Source organism: Cynocephalus volans, chromosome X (assembly GCF_027409185.1).
Source record: "Cynocephalus volans isolate mCynVol1 chromosome X, mCynVol1.pri, whole genome shotgun sequence".
NCBI classification, from domain to species: Eukaryota; Metazoa; Chordata; class Mammalia; order Dermoptera; family Cynocephalidae; genus Cynocephalus; species Cynocephalus volans.
Window position 1 is genome coordinate 80782607 of NC_084478.1, and position 15750 is coordinate 80798356.

The following is a 15750-nucleotide window of genomic DNA, read 5'->3' on the forward strand; positions in this document are numbered from 1 at the left end:
GCTTCTCCCCAGTATACCAGTGAGGATGCTGGGAGGGAGTGGGCATGGGAACTGGGAAAGAGCTGCTGTGTGGAGAGCGCTGCCTGATGAACTGTGGTCTTTGGTGGAGGGATGCAGCCAACCCCTGATGACCCTGAACAGAAAAAGCCAATGAAGAAATACCCCACTCTCACTTTCCTTTTCCTTCTGATCTCCTTGCAGGTGCCTCCCATTGGTCAAACCTAACCCGAAGCCAGAGGACAAAGGAGCCTATCGCTGCAGCCCATACAGGTCAGCCTACTGGGGCACAAAGCTGGGTGGAGGAGGGTGGCAAAGATCTGGAGGGGCAAATGGAAAATGTCCAGAACTGGTTATCTTCTTAGCTGGCTCCCTCACTTCCCCGAGATCTCCACCAAAATGTCACCTTCTCAATGAGGCCCTTCTCTGGCCACCATTACTAAAATGTCAACCCCCAGCCCTTAACACCTCATATCCTCCTTCCATGCTATGGTTTTTCTTCATAGCACTTCATACTGCTTGACATATTTATTTATTTATCTTGCCCATCGTCTGTTCTCCCACTAGAATGGGAGCTCCATGAGGCCAGGGACTTTGTTTTGTTTACTGCTATTGTCAGTGCCTAGAACAGTACCTGGCACATAGTAGGTGCTCAATAAATGGTGAATGGATGAATGATTGAATGGATGCACTCCCTGTGGCCACCATAGAGTGAGTCTGCCCTCAGCTGGGCACAGCTGGATACAGGTTTCCTGTTGTTATTCATGCCTGCTCTTCTCAGTTTCCTCCAAAGAGGCTCAAATGCTGTCATGTTTTCAGGTCAGAGGGTGGGGAGGCCTTTGCTGCCCCCAGTATTGAAACTTGTATGACAGTTTGTTAACTTGAGCCTTACTGAAACTATTGCTTCACTGATTGGCACAGGCTGAGTTTGTGTGTTAAGTTGTTAGCAGCAGTGGGTGGATTCACAGTCATGGGGGCATTGGGCCTTCCAGGTGGTGCTTCCATACCGCAAAGGTAGCCTTGATTGCTGGTGGGCCTATTTCCAAATTAGGAGGCTTAGGAGCCACTTCCTTGAGGCTAAAGGGCAGGGGAGCTGTGAGCTGGGTCTGCTGGCCACAATGTTGGTGAAACAGGGATAGGGCAAATCAGGATAAGCAAAACAAATTCGAATTCCTAGAACACTGTAGTTGTGTCCAGGATAATGCTTTTATTATAAAAGTAACATATGAATATATTCTCATTGTGAAAATAATCCCACAATCCAGCTATAATTAAAATCCTCTCCCCTGCCCCCCTCTGCTCCCTGGAGCTAACCACTTTTATCAGAGTAGAGTGCACACCCTCTTCCAAATCTTTTGTGTGTATACATAATTTGGTTTTATCTGGGTATTTAAAAATACTGTAAATGGAATTACACTATATACTGGTCTGCAACTTGCTTTGTTCACTTAATATGTATTGGAAACATTTTTGTGTTAGGACACATGGATCAAACTCATTCTTTATTTCTTAATTAATTAAACTTTTTATTTTGAGGTAATTGTAGATTCACATACAGTTTAAGAAATAACAGAGAGATCCCGTGTACTCTTCACCCAGTTTTCCTCAATGGTAACTTCTTGCAGAACTATGGTACAATACACAAGCAGGATGCAACACTGACACGGTGCAGGTACACAACAGTTCCATCACTCCAGGGGTCCTTCAAGTCGCCCTTTCATACCCACACCTACTTTCCTCCCACCCCAATCTGCTACTTAACCCCTAGCAACTACTAATCTGTTCTCCATTTCTAAAATTAGGTCATTTCAATGAGGTTATATAGTAAATAGAATCATACAGGATGTAAACTTTAGGGATTTTTTTTCAGTCAGTATAATTACCTGGATATTTGTCCTGGTTGTTGCATGTATCAGCAACCTGTTCCTTTCTTCTTTTTTAATAGTCTGTTCCTTTTTATTGCTGAGTTGTTTTCCATGGCATGGATGTAGCACATTTAATTTATCCATTCACCCATTGAAAGACATCTGTATTGTTTCCAGTTGTTGACTATTACAAATAAAGCTGCTGTGAACACTCACATAACAGGTTTTTATGTGCAAATAAGTTTTCATTTCTCTGGGATGAATGCCCAAGAGTGCAATCGCTCGGTTGTATGGTAATTGCATGTTTAGTTTTTAAAGAAACTGCCAAACTGTTTTCCAGAGTGGCTGTACCATTTCACATTCCCACCATCAATGTATGAGGGTCCAGTTTCTCAGCATTCTCATCAGCATTTGGTGTGGTCGTTGTTTTTTATTTTAGTCATTCTAACAGGTATGTAGTGATATCTCACTGTGGTTTTTATTTGCATTTCCCTAATGGTTAGTGATGTCTAACATCTTTTCATATGCTTATTTGCCATCCACATATACTCTTCAGTGAATTGTCTGCCTACGTCTTTAGCCCATTTTCTAGTTGGATTGTTTGAATATTTTCTCCCAGTCTCTAGCTTTTTTTCATTCTCTCAACAGGGTCTTCCACAGAGCAAAAGATTTTAACTCTGATTAAGTTCAGTTTATCAATTTTCCTTTATAGATGTATTTTGATTGTCAAATATAAGGTCTAGCTTATATGCCTAGTTCTAGATTCCAAACATTTTCCATTTTTTTCTGGAAGTTTTATAGTTTTACATTTTACATTTAAGTTTGTGATACATTTTGTTGATTTTTACATAAAGTGTGAGACAGGTTATATCATTTCCCGAGGCTGCTGTAACAAATAACGGTAAACTTGTTAGCTTAAAATGACAGAAATTTATTTTCTCATTGTTCTGGAGGCCAGAATTCTGAAATCAAAGTGTTGGCAGGGCCACATTCTCTCCGGAGGCTCTAGGGGAGGATCTTTCCTTGCCTTCTCCAGCTTCTGCTGGCTGCCAGCATTCCTTGGTTTCTGACCACATCACTCCAAGCGTTGTCTCCATTTTCACATCATCTTTTCCTCTTTTTTTTTTTGGTGGCTGGCTGATGCAGGGATCTGAACCCTTGACCTTGGTGTTACAAGGCAGTGCTCTAACCAACTGAGCTGAACAGCCAGCCCTGCATGTCTGTTTTATAAGGATACTTGTCACTGGATTTAGGGCCCACCTGAATAATCCAGAATGATCTCCTCATCTCACGATCTTTAATTACATCTACAATGACCCATTTTCCAAATAAGGTAAAATTCTCAAGTTCTGGGGATAAGGAGGTGGGCATATCTTTTGGGAGGCCACCATTCAACCCACTACATAGGTCAAAGTTCATTTTTTTACCTACATCCAGTTGCTCTAGCACCATTCAAAAAGGCTATCTTTCTTCCATTGACTTGCTTTTGTACCTTTGGTGAAAACCAGCAGGGCATATTTGTACGAGTCTATTTCTAGGTTCTTTACTTTGTTCCATTGATCTATGTGTCTATCCCTCCACCAATACCACACAGCCTTGATTACTGTAGCCACATAACAAGTCTTGAAATTGGATAGAGTGATTTCTCTCACTTTATTCTCCTTTTCCAAAATTGTTTGGGCTATTCTAGTTCCTTTGTATTTTCATATAAATTTTAGAATAAGCTTGTCTATTTCTAAAATATCCTCCTGGAAATTTGATAGGGAATGCACTAAACCTGTATATAAGTTTGGGGAGAATTGACATCTTTACTATGTTGAGTCTTCTAATCCATGAACAAGGCATATTTCTCTATTTATTTATGATGATTTCTTTCATTAGCATTTTGTAGTTTTCAGCAAAGAAGTCCCGTACATATCTTGCTATATTTCATTTCTGAGCAATTGTAAATGGTATATTTTTAATCTCAGTGTCCATGTGTTTATTGAGAGTGCATAGAAATACGATTTATTTTTGTGTGCTCATCTTGTATCCTGCACCTTGCTGAATTTACTTATTAGTTCTAGGAACTGTTTTGTAGGTTCTTTGAGATTTTCTGTATAGACTATCATGTCATTTCCAAATAGGAGCAGTTTTAGTTCTTCCTTTACAATCTATATGCCTTTTATTTTATTTTCTTGCTTTATTTTACTGGGTAGAACTCCCAACACTATGTTGACTAAGAGTGTTGAGAGCAGACATCCTTGCCTTGTTCTGGGTCTGAGGGGAAAGCATTCAGCCTTTCACCATTAAGTTTAATGTTAGCTATAAATCAAGTTGAGGATGTTCCCTTCTTTTCCTATTTCCCAGAGGTTATTCTTATTAATCATAATAAGTGTTGGGTTTTTTCAAAAGCTTTTTCTGCATTGATTGATAGTATCATGTGATTTTTCTTCTTTAGTCTGTTAATATGATGGGTTACATTGACTGTGTACAATTAGTGTAGAATTCTTTAAATACTTCGTAGGATTCTTTAGTGAAACCATCTGGACCTGGAGATTTCTTCTTTGGGAACTTAAAAATTATGAATTCAATTTGCTTTATAATTATAGGGCTATTCAAATTATCTATTTCATATTAGGTGTATTTGGGGAGTTTATGTTTTTCAAGGAATGGGTCCATTTCATCAAAGTTGTCAAAGTGTGTAGAGTTGTTCTGAGTTTTCCCTTATTATCTATTTGATGTCTGAAGGGTCTGTAGTGATATTCATTTCATTTCTGATATTAGTAATTTGTGTAAGTCTTGCTAGAGGTTTGCCAATTTTACTGATCTTTTCAGAGAACCAGCTTTTCGTTTCACTGATTTTCTCCATTGTTTTTCTATTTTCAATTACATTGACTTCTGCTCTTATTTTTATTATTTTTCTTCCTTCTCTTTTGTTATTTTGCTCTCTTTTCTAGTTTCTTGAGGTAGGAACTTAGATTATTGACTTGAGACCTTTTCTCTTTTCTAGTATAAGCATTTGGAGCTATCAATTCCCTTTAAGCGTTGCTTTAGTTGCATCTCACAAATTTTGCTATGTTGTATTTTCATTTTCATCCAGTTCAATGTATTTTTAAAATTTTTCTCTTGAGTAATTGGCCCATGGGTTATTTAGAAGTGCGTTGTTTATTTTTCAGGTTTTAGATATTTTACTGTTATCTTTCTGTTATTGATTTCTAGTTTGATCCCACTGTGGTCACAAAATACATTTTGTTTGATTTCAATTATTTTAAATTTATTGAGGTTTGTTTTATGGCACACGATATGTTTAACATGGTCTGTGCTCTGTGGGCACTTGAAAAGAATGTGTATTTTTCTGTTGTTGGATGGAAAGTTCTTTAAATGTCAAATTAGGTCCTGTTGGTTGAGGGTGTTGTTGAGTTCTTCTATACATATCCTTGCTGATTTTTTTTCTAGTAGGTCTATCCCAGATGCCCACTCAGCTTTCTCTGACATTGCCCTAGTGGAGAGGTTTGGGACACCTGGTTACAGCTTAGCAAGGGTGGAAGGCTACGTTTTCAACCCTTCTTTTGCTGGTGGGGTTGGCAGAGGGACCACATTTTTTATTTCTGTGGTATTTGGCAGGAGTAGAACAGTTATTGTCTAAGATTTTTCTGTCTTGGTAAGAGAGAGCAGGCTTTTTTTTCTTTTTTTTTTTTTTTTTTTGGTTTGTCCCCATTGGTGTTTCTAGGCTGCGGCTTTTTCAGCTTCAACTCTAGGATATATGAGAATGAAAATCCAGAGAACTCACCACCATGTTGTTCCCTGAATCCTGAGGTCTCTTGCTGGTGTACATTTTTCTCTATATCTTTGAGTCTTTTTGTGTTTGTTTTATATATAATGTTCAGGGGTTTTAGTTATAATTAGAGGGAGGAATAGGGAAAAGTATGTCCACTTCATCTTCATGGAAGCAGAAGTCCTAACTTATTCTTTTAAAATGTTATATACTTTTGAGTATGACTTTTAGAATTTATTTAACTATTCACCTATTGATGAACTCTTAGGTTGTTTCTCAATTTGGGTGGCTAATACAACACTTCAATAAACATCCATTACATAAACAGTTGTATACACATGCAAGAGTTTCTTTAGGATAGATGCTAAGAAGTGGAATTGCTGGGTAAAAGGGGATGTGCATTTTACATATTAATAGATGTTGCCAGATTCCCGCCCACAATGGCTGTACTCCACCCAGCAGTGTATGGGAAGAGCAGCTTTGTCACTTCCTTGACAACACTTGATATCATCAAACTTTCAATTAGCAATGTGATGGGTGAAAGATAGTATCTGGTGGCCGTTTTCATTCGCCTTTCCTTGATTTCTAGAGGTCGAATATCTTTTCAAATGTCTATTGGCTGTTCATAACTCTCCTTTTGAATTGCCTGTTCATATACTTTGTCCGTATTTCTTTTGAGTTGTTTGCTTTTTTTATTGTTTACAGAAATTCTATGTATATTTTTATTATTCTTAATCTAATATATACATTGCAAATAATATAATTCCCTCAGTTTATCATTTGTCTGTTAACTTTATTGATGTTGTCTTTTGTCTAAGAAATTTTTTTGGTGTATATTCAAATTTATCAAGGATTCCCTCATGGCTTTTGTGTTGTGTGTTTTTAAAGAAGACTTTCTTGGCTGGCCAGTTAACTCAGTCAGTTAGAGCATGGTGTTGATAATGCCAAGGTCAAGGGCTCAAATCCCCATACTAACAACAACAACAACAAAAAGATCTTTGGGCTGGCCAGTTAACTTGGGAGAGCATGGTGCTGATATCACCAAGGGTCTGGATCCCCATACTGGCTGGCTACAAAAAATAAATAAATAAATAAAAAGGGCTTTCTGTACACCAAAGTCACAAATATATACATCTATATTTTTCCTGTTGTGGTTATAGGTTTATTTTATTTTTATATTTAGCTGTTTGAGCTATACGAAATGTGTGCGTGTGTGTGCGCGCGCGTGTGTATGGTATGAAATAGGGAATCTAATTAATTTTTTTCCAAATGGGAAGTCAATTGTTTCAACATAATTTTGAATAGTCCATCTTTTTATCACTGACTTGTAAATGCCACTTTCATTATTTAACATCTTTGCATGAGCTGGTTTGGGAGCTCTCTGTTCTCTTTCACTCATTTACTTGTCTACTTCTACACATTGATTGTATTAGTCTACTTCATTGATTATTATAGATTTGATGCCTTGTAAAATAAGTCACCCTTCACTGTCCTTTTTTCCCTAAAATTATTTTAGCTCTTCTTGTACATATTCTCTTTCATGTGGATTTTAGAATCAGTTTGTCATGTTCTATGAAAAATTCCTGTGGAGATTTGATTGAAATGGCAGTGAGTTTATAGATTAATTTAGGGAGAATCAACATCTTTTCTCCTTTTCTTCACACAAATTTTTATCCTTCACAAAGACCACTGGGGCCCACACGAAAGATGTTCAGGGGCTAAAGAACACACATAGCCTACCCCCCTGACACATTTGTGTCTGTGTATTTGTGAAGGCCTGCACTTCAGGCTCCAAGGGTAAATATTTATTATAAACAGAGGATCTGCACACTCAGTCTGTTGTTCAGTGGTACTACCAAAGTAGGGGCAACGCCTCCTTTTCCTGATAAGAAACAAACAACCCCCCCCCCAACCCCCCAAATTCTGGCTTGATAGTATACCTTGTTGGACTTCAAGGAAGGAAGTGAGGGGTGGATGAAGTAGATAAGCAGCACATGGTAACATTAGGAGACAGTGGTGTCGTGCTTTTCTCTCCAGAAGAGCCCAGGATGACAGCAAGTCATCCTGAATGGTGGAGGCTGGGAAGTACCAGGAGGCAGAAGTGGCCCCTGTTCCATGCTGGTGTCTATGGGTTGGGCCCTGAGGAGCTAGGGAACCACCCACTCTCAGCAGAGTGCCCTCATTCATTGTGTCCCTCTATACAGGAGAAGACAGGCTGGGTTGGTAGCTGGGCCTACTGGGCCTGATGTTCTGGACAGACCAAAGTGTAGGTTTGGGGGGGAGATCTGGCTACCTTCGGGTTCACTGCTGACATAGCACTCCCCAGGTCTGTGGAACTTTTGTTTTGGTGGGGGTGCTGATGCCTCCTGGATGAGTTACCCTTATATAAAACTGGCTCATTCTATCACAATAGAGCCATGCTGCCTACTTAGTAGTGTGTCCATTCAGTGTTGCCAGCTGGCAGCAGCTACTCACAGCCACTTGCACAGGTCTTGATGCCTGGCCTTAGGGTGAGACAGCCTTGGGGCTGCCGGAGCAGTTCAACCTTTCCACTCAGGTGCTCCAGCAAACCGTAGGCCCAAAAAGATGTTCAGCAGTGTGTGAGGCAGCCTTGGAATTTATCCCTCCAAGCTCCAAGCTTTTTCCAAGGAGGAAGTAGGGGCTGGTTTAGGGGTTCTTTGGCATGTGCAGAGGCCATCTGGGCAAGCAGCTCTGCCCTTGCCTGCCTTCTGTTCAGCTGACAGGATGGACACTGCCCCCACACATCTATATTCTCCCCCACAAGATCATGATCTCCAAGGCAGGGGTGGGGCCTGAGCCACCAGCACCACTCTATGGATCTTACCATCTAACAAGGCTAACAAAACATTACTCATAAAGAAGGCAAAATAGATGGCGATAATACCTGAGGAGAGGTACTTGCCCCCATATATTAGTCTGTTTCTGTTGCTTATAAAAAAAATACTTGGAACTGGGTAATTTATAAAGAAAACAAAATTTATTGCTTACAGTTTCTGAGGCTGGGAAGTCCAAAGTCCAGGCAACAGCTGATGAAGTTCTTGGTGGTGGCCACAGTGATGGCAGGGTATCACATTGCGAAAATGGTGGAAGCAGAGAGAGAGCGAGCTCCTCCTGGACTCTCCTTTTAAAGCCCCCAGAACCATACCCATGACCACCATTTTTAATCCACTCACTAGGCATGATCCTCAGAATCTAATCACCTCAAGGCTCCACCTTGCAGTTACCATAATAGGATTTCCCACCCTCTTAACAGTCACAGTGGGGATTAAGTTTTGGGGGGACATTTAACCCAAGGCACCCACTTTTTAAAATCCAGCCTATCACTCAGTCCTTGCCGCCCCCAGGTCTGTACCCCCTCTTTTCTCATTTTTGTGACTAACTTACACCCTACTGAGGCTATTGGGCAACCTCAGGTGCCACTCCTCCAATCTCTTCCTTTGGTGCATCTTCCTAACTCACAGCTCTGATCACTGTCTCTTCCTTCATAAACTAAAACATCTTTACAGAATCAAGCTCAATGCCTACTTTTCTTCTTAAATGCCATTTATAGCTTTTATTTCTAAAATGGCAAATGTTTATTATAGTGGTTCACTTTCAAGGTCCTCTACAATGTGGTCCAACCTACCCTTCCTGCGTGTGTATTTGGTGGGTGGAGGTTAGGAGGACAATGCACTTGATGCTGTGGAAAGTGCACCTTGAATTTGGGAGTCAAAGATGATTGGTTAATCTAGAGTCTCCCCTGCTTCTTAGCTGTTTAACCCTGGCCCTCGCCTCAGCTCCCCCCTCCTCCTCCGTTAAGGCGTTGTGATTAAACGACCCTTATACCAGGTTAGTGGTGAAGACTCAATGCGACAGTGAGGTGTGCGGGGCTTCTAGAGCCGGAAGCATCCGCGATGCCTGGGTTCAGACAGGGCGCAGGCGCGGGCTGGGGGAGCAGGTGCTGCCGCGCCGCTGCCGTCGGGGGTCGGCTCCCGGGGCTGCTTTCCGTGCGCGGAGCAGCTCGGCGCGTCTTGGCGCGTCACTTGGCGCATGCGGAGGCGGCGAGCCTGCGGGGGCGGCCGGCGAGGGCGCAGCCGGCGCGGTGACTCACTGTCCCTCAGCACCTCCGGAACGGCAGGCTGCTTGGAAGCGGCTTGGGCCCCGCCCGCGCTCCTCCCCCGCCCCACAGAGCGGCGGCGCCAGCCCGGTGCCCGGCAGAGGGCGCTGCGGTGCAGCGGCGGGGCCCCCGGTCGGTCGCTCCAGCCGCCAGAGTCCGGCGCCACCTCTGGCCGGGCTCAGAGGGAAAGATCCCCGGGTCTAGGGGTGGGTGTGACTGGGGAGTGAATGTCTCTGCAGTCCCAGTGGTGGCTTGTTTTTAACACAGACAGGAAATGTACTTCATCATGATCAGCCCCTGTGCAGAGTGATGGGGCCGACAGGGCCCTTGCTGGAGAGTGCCCTTTCTTGTTTGCCCCACGCTTTTGAGCAGGGATGTCCGAGGCTGGGAGCTTCCCCACTCTCCTCGGAGAGTCCCTGTTAGGTTGGGTCTCCCCTTTCCGAAATGATATGCCTAGGAGACTCATCCTTTGATCTTCTCTCCTGTAACCTCTCTCACCCGAGGTGCTGGAGGTTACAAAGATTTGAGCTGACTGCCATGGAAAGCAGGAGAAAGCACTCTAGCTATGGGGCGAGGAGGGGGGAAAGGACCAGGGTTTCAGTGCCAGCTCCATCTTGAGATTGCTGTGTGACCTTGGTCATTTCATTATTCAATCACTGAGAAAACATTCACTGTGTCCACAAGGCCCTCACAGTAGGGGAAGGGAGGAAGCCAAACTCATGAACAGACAATTACCCTGACTGTAAAACAGCTTATGCCCGACACAGGACCCCACGTGTAGGTGATCCATAAGTATTTGCTGAATGAATAAATGCAATGTTTTAATCACCACACACTAGGATGGGGATTTTTAGTCACTGATGTATTCCAAGTGCCTAGAACAGTGCCTGACACACAGTAGGTGCTCAGTAATTTGATGAATGAATGATAGAGAAATGCATTGAGTGTTTTATGAGCACAGAGGAGTGCACCTAACTCACAAGAGTATGCGATGTTGAACGAAGTGTTGAAGAAAGAGTGGACATAGCTAGGCAGACAAGGGCCAGAGGGCAGGTGTATTAGTCCATTTATGTTGCTTATAACAAAATACCTGATACTGGGTGATTTATAAAGAAATACGACATTTATTGCTTACAGTTTCCGAGTCTAGGAAGTCCAAAGTCCATCTGGTGGCGGTGACAGTGACCCAAGGGTCTCACATTGCAAGACAGTGGAAGCAGAGAGAGCAGAGAGAGCAAGAGAGACAGACTCTCCTCTTTGAAAGCCCTCAGAACCACGCCCCTGACCACCATTTCTAATCCATTCACTACTGCATGGTCCTACAATCCAATCATCTCTTCAAGGCTCCACCTTTCAGTTACCATGATAGGATTTCCCACCCTCTTAACAGTCACAGTAGGAGCTAAGTTCTAATATACATAAAATTTGGGGGATACAATTCAAGCTCCAATGAGTTTTGGGGGGACATAATTCAATCCACTATAGCAGGGTAGTACTGGCAGAGAGAACAACCTGTGCAAAGGTACAGAGGCCTCACCTCTCTGGGCCTTGATTCTCTCCTGTGAGAAGAAAAGGATAGGGTTGGCTCTGTAATCTCTCAGATTCTTCTGGTTCTAAGATTCTGTTACCCAAATTAGGGCCTGACCAGTGTTGGGCACCTCTGCAGTTCAAGAGATGCAGGTGTTGACTTGTGACTCAGCCCATCTTCAAATAAAGGCGTGGCGATCTTGGGCACCCTTTCTCCATCCCCTTGCTCTTTCACCTTAGAAATCTCTCTTGGGGGCCGGCCCGTGGCTCACTCGGGAGAGTGCGGTGCTGATAACACCAAGGCCCCGGGTTCAGATCCCATATACGGATGGCCGGTTCGCTCACTGGCTGAGTGTGGTGCTGACAACACCAAGTCAAGGGTTAAGATCCCCTTACCGGTCATCTTTTAAAAAAAAAAAAAAAAAAAGAAAGAAATCTCTCTTGAATCCCCAGAGAATACATTAGCTACACCACAAAAATCAGCACTTATTTGCATTTTGCCATGATTTTTCTTTTTATCAGTTTTTTGAAGTAAATCTTTCTTATTTACAGATCTTTATGCTAACACAGGTTAATTGTGAAAAAACCAGAAAAGTATAAAGAAGAAAATAAAAACAACTCATAATTTCACTGCCTGATGCAGTTCCTTGATTTTTAATGCCTTCATTAAAATACACACATGCTTGAGCTCATACTGGCACAGATTGCTGCGAGTCTTATGTTCCCAACAAAAGCATGAGCTGGGATCAGTTCTCTCTTGCCCTCCATTAGTTGTGTCTCTGATGGGGAGAGGTGTTGGCTGGGACCCCAAAACTCTGATTCTTTAATCAGCTGCAGACAATCACACTAAGTTCTCAAAGAACATCCTGCTCAGAGGACTTTTCATTCTGAGGCAGGGCTCTGGATCCATACCGCTATGCGGCCTCCTTCCCCTGCCTGGAGTTGGGCTAGAGTTAGGCTAGATTACATGGGGGCCACCAGGCCTCCTTTGGTCCAGACCAGAGACAGCGCTGAGTAGCTTTCTCGAAGGACTGGGGAGGTGTGCTTGAGAACTTACTGCCCCACCTGTCTAAGGGGTCCCCCCAAATAAAACCATAACCCTAGCTGACTCAGTTTCCTTTGGCTCCTTCCATTTAAAACTCCATCCCCAGCACATTGGCCCTTTTTGTGTTCTGGTTCCTTGCTGTACAATGTGTGACCCATGGACCAGCGGCACAGACAACAAGATCTCTAGATGATGGTTTGCATGTTGAAGATTGAGAAGCAAAGTACAGATTCTGTTTCAGGAATTCTGGAGCGGAACCTGAACTTCTTCATTTTCTAACAAGCTCCCAAGTAATAGTGATACAGCTGGGCCATGGACACACTTTGAGAAGCAAGGATCTAGATACCTCTTTTGCCCTTGTCCTCCTTGAAGGCGAAGGGGTAGGGGAGGCCTTGGGTGCTCCCTAGAGGTTAGAATTGTGCACACACACACACACACACACACACACACACACACACACACACACACACACACTCTCTCTCTCTCTCTCTCTCTCTCTCTCTCTCTCAACGGTTGAGGGCTGTTCTTCCTGGGTGTTCAGTGAATGCTTGGTGAGTGAATACATAATGTTGGGGAGTAAAGAGACTTAAACACTCACATCCCTCCAATGACTTGCCCATCTCAGTGGTGATATCATCAGCTTCTAGTCATCACATGGAATTGGTTCCTTAGACATTTTTGCTCTGGCTCTGCCTGCCCTTTCTCACCGTTTTTATTCTTAGATGCTTCTCATCAACCTCCTGCCTTTCTGTCTCCGGTTCCTTTCCCCTCCAGTTCACTGACCACCTCCCAATTCTTCTTACCAAAATCCAACCTAAAATCATTGAATATGTGGGCTCCAAGGGAAAGTGGGTGGACAGAAAGAGGGAGCTTCTCCTCAGGGCCAGATGGGGCTTTAAACCTCACTTAGTATGAATCTATACTGGCCTGAGAGGGTAGCATTATTATTCCCTAGGAAACTGAGGCTCAGAAACATTGAGTAACTTGCCCAAAGTTACACAGAGAGGAAGTGCCATGTTGAGATTTGAATCCATGTCTCTCTAGTTTCAAAGCCTGGGCTCCTCATTATATCATCCCTACATCTCATTCATCTTACTCAAGATGAAGGTTAGTTGACTTGTCTAAGGTCATTCAGGGAGTCAGGGATACAGCTGAGACTGGAAACTCCCTTCTTCTGACACTTTAACTAAATTTTCACTAGGTAACTCTACCTTGGAGACAGGCTATATTCTTGCCTATATAACAGAGCAGAAACTTTTGAGCCTGACAGTCAGGGCCTTCCATGGTCCCCTTGCTTCAGTTCGGTTCCTCCCTCCTCCCTAGCACTTGACTTGCCACGCTGAGGCACTCCCTATTGGTGGCCTGAAGAGTGCATCCCCCACCTGCAGATGAGGCCATTAAATGTACTATAAACTTCTATATCTACACACTAGGGCTTGAAGAAATATTTCCAGAATCTTTCTTCTTGACTCCACTGAACTTGCTGTTACTACTTTAGTGTCTTGGTCAGTTCAGGCTGCTATAACAAGATACCATGGACTAGGCAGCTTAAACAACAAACATTGATTTCTCACAGTTCTGGAGGCTGGGAAGTCCAAGATCACGGTGCCAGCAGATCCAGTGTCTGGTGAGGGCCCTCCTCCTGGTTTTCAGATGGCTGTCTTCTTGTGTCCTCACATGGCAGAGAGCAGAGAGAGGAAGCAAGCTCTCTCGTGTCTCTTCTCATAAGGGCACTACTCCCATCATGAGGGCTCCACCCTCACAACCTAGCACCTCCCAAACACTTCACCTTCTAAAACCATCCCACTGGGGATTAGGGTTTCAACATATGAAGGGTGGGAGCACAGACATTCAGTCCATAGCACTTAGCATCTCTAGTTCCTAGAAACCCTATCTGTTTTCACAACTCCCCCCAGCCCTGTTTGAGTCTGATGCCTAAATTGATCCCCACTTTTTGATCCTAGATGCTGCCTCAGATCACCCCACCTCCATAACCTGACCTGCCACACCTTGCACCCAGCTGCTTTTCTCATTCCAGCCTGGGTACAGTACTCCAGGCCCTTGCTTGGCCAGAAGAGAAAGTCAAACCTGGCTGCCTGATTCTCTATTCACATATTTCTGTCACTTTCCAGATCTTGTCTTCATAAGTAAACTCTAAGCTCCTGGAGGGCAGGACCATATGTGTCTTACTCTTCTCTTTATCCGTTGCAAATACCAGCATTTTCTTTTATTCTTTCATTCATTTCTCAGGGACTGAATGTCCGTTTTCTGCCAGGCCTGATACTAGGTGCTGGGCCAACAGGGCGGAGGCAGACATGGTCTAGTAGATTCAAGGCAACAGGGAAGTCCAATAACATGAGATTGGCAAAATGATTTTGGGCCCAGGCCAGTAGAAATATTTGTGGAAACGGCTGGTGAACAGGCAGGGCCTGCCTATGCCTAGAACAGATAAGGAGGAAAATCGGGCTGGCGGATGCTGGAGGCCTAATTTAGGAGCCTTACGGAGAAGTGGGAGAAGGAGATGGAGCATTGTCTGCTTTTTCCAAAATGAGCGCATAGAAAGGGAAGTAGCAATTATGGTCCTGATGAAAACAACATTTCCAGTTGTTACCTAAAACAATAGGATCTGGGGGTGTAATTCTGAGAGGCGGGTGATGTAATGAGAATAGGACTAAACTAAACTTCTTTCGAGCCCGTAGATTCCATGACCTTTTGACCTGGGTTTTGGTCCCAGCTCTACCTCTGCTCACTATCAGACCTTGGCCGGCTCCATTCCCCTGGCCCAGCCTCAGTTTCCTCCTTTCTAGCATGGCAGGATGTGGAATGGGGTGGCGTGTGAGGAGCTTGGACTCATGAACTGTCAGCTTCCTCCAAACACTTGACATCCTTGGCATGTGACAGGAACAGGAGCATGGATGGATTAGAATGGTTCCACTGGAAGTCGAGACTGGAGTCAGGGAGGCCAGTGGGGAGGATGAGGCAGCAATGCCAGTGGGAGTAGAGGACCTAATCCAAGGAAAGGGCCAATGGATTGGTGACATATTTAGGAGGAAATGGAACTGACAGGAACTGTCAACTGACAAGATGGTGGTGATGAAGGAGAAGGAGGAGTCAAAAAGGATGGAAACTCTGCTCCACTCCAGGAGGCCTGAGGGAGAGGAATCTCGGGCCCAGGCCCAGCACTGCCAGCAAACTGCCATGTGGACTTAGGCAAGACCTAGCCTCTTTCTGGGTCTCAGTTGCCACATCTGCACAGTGAAGGATAGCTCTGATGCTCCTGACACCCTCCCTGACCCATGACAACTGCAACAAGGTACAGAGCGCTTCAGGTTTCTAAATTACTCTTTAGCTTGTTAGAAATTTGAAGGAAAATTCTAGACTCTTAAATGAGAAGCCTGCGACCATGGTAAAGCTTGTAACTGCAGCAGCTGGGGAGGAGGGC

The 15750-nt window shown here is 43.8% G+C and overlaps 1 protein-coding gene across 1 annotated transcript in view; it reads left to right on the plus strand.

Moving 5' to 3' along the window:
• Window positions 1–15750, plus strand: part of NHSL2 (NHS like 2) — a 257048-nt gene that overhangs the window by 116316 nt on the left and 124982 nt on the right. The window lies entirely within an intron of this gene.